Here is a 4,322-nt window from a genome sequence, read left to right on the forward strand (position 1 = left end):
GTTCCGTGTTAAATGCTTTCTGATTTTCGATTCGCTCAATACATTACGAATTAACAGGATTTCTGAGGTAACTTCCAGCTGCAAAAATCCTCAACTGAGAATCTGGGAAACTTTCACAGAGTATGGTCAGTCGGAGCAAAAGTAAGGATGTCGTTCGTTTCTGCAGTGTTTCACAATACTACCTTTCCCGTGAGCAGTCGAACAGACTAAATGATTTTGCCACAGACTGCGACGGCAAGCTCCGCTAAAACGTAATTCTTTAAAGCAGGTGTAAGCAACACAACGTTATTGGGGTACACCGCGTGGAAACAGATACTGTGGTGTATCTCGTCCATGCTCAGCACATATCCAAACTTAAACAAGTCCCATTAAACAACGAGCTAATGGAAACAGAAAGGTGAAAGGTAGAATGGCTTCAAACTTCAGGGCTGCATGGCACTGAGCCTGCGCAGGGCCAGCTGAGGCTTGTTTCTGCAGTGTAGTGGTCATCGCGTTCGCCTTATACGCGAAAGGTCCCCAGTTCGAAACTGGGCAGAAACTGCTTTGTTCTTCAATCGCAGCCTTTTACATGGACAAGAAGGGAGCTTTCTTGCTTGCTTTCCCATCTGCAAACCTGCCTTCGAGTTTGCTTTAACAAATCTGCTCTCGTAGTGAAATGCAATGCAATGCAATTCCATTTACTTACAGTGCAAAGCATTGTGAAGTTTTTCTCCAACCTGGTTCTGATCATATGCCATTCTGTTTGAGAGTGTAGCTACCCCCTTCTGATCCTTCCACGAAAAGCATTACCGCATTTGCATTCCTTGCGCAGGCGGCCCGGTTCAAAGACAGGGAAGAAGCTGATGCGCTGCTGTCACAGTGCACCACGGATTCCTGAACTTGTCTGTCTGTCAAATGTATCCCAAAGTCGTCTCTGAAAGACCTCATTTGGAAAGTGTCTGTCGTTATTCAACGTGCGAGAATTGGCACCAGAGTTCCTGGATCATGTTTTGGAGCAGTTCGCACATTAGTGGCTCATTCAATCAGCAACAGCAATGAAAGAAATTACACTCTCAGAGGAACCTCTGGACCTGTGCTTTCATAGCGTCGCTGGTATTAAGGTGCGCCCCGAGATCTAAGCCACGTTGGAACTGAAACGGAGGAATCGACAGTGAGGCTACAGAATGACATCGCATCCATTTGGTTTTCTTTAAATCACTGAGGAGCAGGAAAATGTAAACGGGGAGGGCGAGTGGGGAAGTGTGGCAGTTGCAGCTCTGGTGAAACTCCTTCTTTGTGATTCACTCACCAACCAGAGACGTGAAGGCGACTCAGGCATGAGAGCTCTTCACATCGTGAACAAAAAGCAATCAAGGGCAGTTAGCACCTCTTCCGGAGTGGGGGTGGGGTGAGGTAATTACCTTTTGACTTCTGTTACTATGTTCAGAAACTGGCTTTTCGATTGAGGTAAACAGAAACTGTTTTTCTAAAAAGCACTATGGAATTTGGTAAACTTTATTGAGTCGCTTCTCATCGATTCCCACACAGGTTTCCAACTCAGTTGGTATCCATGAGGCGCATGTCCAGGTGTGAACATCTCTGCAGCAAATTGCACGGTTAAGGTAAAAGGCAAGGAAAGTGGCATCTCGAACCGGCCCCGAGGTCAGACCTTCCTCACAATGTAATCTGAAGTTCTCGGATTGTAATGTTACCTCCGGTTTTAGGGTGGAACATTCTTTGGGAACGTTATTCCGCAAAACAGACACAGTGACTGAAACTATGCTGCACGGTATGATTTGGGACACGGCCTGCTCAGCTTTGTGCATTTTCATTGTAGTCCAGTACTTTTCATGTTCCGTGTAAACGTGAAAGTTGTCCTGTTTCAAGCAATGGGTGAAATCATTTAGCAAAGCAAGAATCGAAATTGCAGTAATATCAAGTTGCTCATGATACTTTGACCCAATCATAACCGATCATATATGCTCAAGCACTCACAGATACATTTGTAGCTGACTCCAGTCTGAGAAGATAGACTCAGCTTACCATTGATTTTTGTCTGGATTGATGGGCTATCATTATCTGCTGAGAAATTGATATTGTAGACGGGCACATCCCAGCAGCTGTGCGAGTCGGAGAGGGATCATGGAACACTTTTCACGTGAGTTTGCATCTGTTGTTATGCAGGAGGACAATTGGAAGTGCAAGAAAATGGAGTGGAGGGTTTGTTGGTTGTGTGGCCGAGCGGTCTAAGTCGCTGGATTAAAGTTCCAGTCTGGCCAGATGTGTGGGTTCGAATCCCACCGCTACCATTTCTGCTGAACTGCTCCAACGACACAGCTGGTTGAGTTTCTGTCCATGACGACCAGACATCCCAACCCAATCTCGTCCCACCTGGCCATATTCCTCCAAACTCTTCCCATCCAAATGCCTCTTAAATGTTGCAATTGTACGATACTCCACAACATCCTCTGGCAGCTTGATCCCTACACGTAATACCCTCTGTGTGAAAAAGTTGCCCTTAACGTCTCTTTTATAGGACCAGGTCTCTCACCCTAAAACTATGCCCTCGAGGGAAATGACTGTCGATTTATTCTATCCTATCCATGCCCCTCATAATTTTGTAAACCTCTGAAAGGTTACCCCTCAGCCTTCGAAGCTCCAGGGAAAACCGCCCCAGCCTGTTCTGCCTCTCCCTGTAGCTCAAATCCTCCAATCCTGGCAACATCCTTGTAAATCTTTTCTGAATCCTTTCAAGTTTCACAACAATTCTTCCGAAGGAAGGAGACCAGAATTGCACAAAATATTCCAGCTGTGGCCAAACCAACCAATGTCCTGTACAGCCGCAACATGGCCTCCCATCTCCTGTACTGAATACTCTGACCAATAAAGGAAAGCATACCAAACGCCGCCTTCACTATCCTATCAACCTGCGACTCTACTTTCAAGGAGCTATGAATTTGCTTCCAAGGTCTCTTTGGTCAGCAACACTCCCTAGGACCTTACCATTACGTGCATAAGTCCTGCTAAGACTTGCTTTCCCAAAATGCAGCACATCGCATTTATCTGAATTAAACTCCCATCTGTCAGTTAGCCCATTGTCCCATCTGGTCCAGATCCTGTTGTAACCGTCTTCGCTTTCCACTACACCTTCAATATTGGTGTCATCTGTAAACTTACTAACTATACCTCTTATGCTCACATCCAAATCATTTATGTAAATGACAAAAAGTAGAGGGCCCAGCACTGATCCTTGTGGCACTGCACTGGTCACAGGCCTCCAGTCTGAAAAACAGCCCTCCACCACCACTCTCTGTTTTTTTACCTTTGAGCCAGTTCTGTATCCAAATGGCTAGTTCTCCCTGTATTCCATGAGTTCTAACCTTGCTAATCAGCCTCCCATGGGGAACCTTGTCGAATGCCTCACTGAAGTCCATACAGATCACATCTATCACTCTGCCCTCCTCAATATTCTTTGTTACTTCTTCAAAAAAATCAATCAAGTTTATGAGACATGATTTCCCACGCACAAAGCCATGTCGACTATTCCTAATCAGTCCTTGCCTTTCCAAATACATGTGCATCTTGTCCCACAGGATTCCCTCCAACAACTTGCCGACCACTGAGTTCAGGCTCACTGGTCTATAGTTCCCTAGCTTGTCTTCACCACCCTTCTTAAACAGTGGCACCACTTTTACCAAACTCCAGTCTTCCGGCATCACACCTGTGACTATCGATGATAAAAATATCTCAGCAAGAGGCCCAGCAATCACTTCTCTAGCTTCCCACAGAGCTCTAGGGTACACCTGATCAGTTCCTGGGGATTTATCCACCTTTAACCGTTTCAAGACATACGGCACTTCCTCCTCTGTAATCTGGACGTTTTGCAAGATGTCACCATATATTTTCCTACAGTCTATATCTTCCATATGCTTTTTCACAGTAAATACTGATGCAAAGTATTCATTTAGTATCTCCCCCATTTTCTGCTGCTTCACATAAAGGCCGCCTTGCTGAACTTTGTTGGGCCCTATTCTCTCCCTAGTTACCCTTTTTCCTGAATATATTTGTAAAAACGCTTTGCATTCTCCTTAATTCTATTTGTCAGACCTATCTCATGTCCCCGTTTTGCCCTCCTGATTTCCCTCTTAAGTATACTCCTACTTCCTTTATACTCTTCTAAGGATTCACTCGATCTATCCTGTCTGTACCTGACATATGCTTCCTTCTTTTTCCGAACCAAACATTCAATTTCTTTAGTCACCCAGAATTTCCAATAATTACCAGCCTTCCTTTTCACCCTGACAGGAATATACTTTCTCTGGACTCTTGTTATCTCATTTCTG

General features: G+C 45.0%; 2 non-coding genes across 2 annotated transcripts; both read left to right on the plus strand.

Annotated features, from left to right (window-relative positions):
- The first annotated feature begins 467 nt into the window (after positions 1-467).
- On the plus strand, positions 468-540 carry trnai-uau (transfer RNA isoleucine (anticodon UAU)). Its single transcript has one exon. It is a non-coding gene; the product is annotated as a tRNA-Ile (tRNA).
- A 1,666-nt stretch (positions 541-2,206) lies between these two features.
- Positions 2,207-2,288, plus strand: trnaf-aaa (transfer RNA phenylalanine (anticodon AAA)). The gene has a single exon. It is a non-coding gene; the product is annotated as a tRNA-Phe (tRNA).
- Positions 2,289-4,322: the final 2,034 nt, after the last annotated feature.

The sequence above is a fragment of the Chiloscyllium punctatum genome, chromosome 19, assembly GCF_047496795.1.
Source record: "Chiloscyllium punctatum isolate Juve2018m chromosome 19, sChiPun1.3, whole genome shotgun sequence".
Lineage (NCBI taxonomy): Eukaryota > Metazoa > Chordata > Chondrichthyes > Orectolobiformes > Hemiscylliidae > Chiloscyllium > Chiloscyllium punctatum.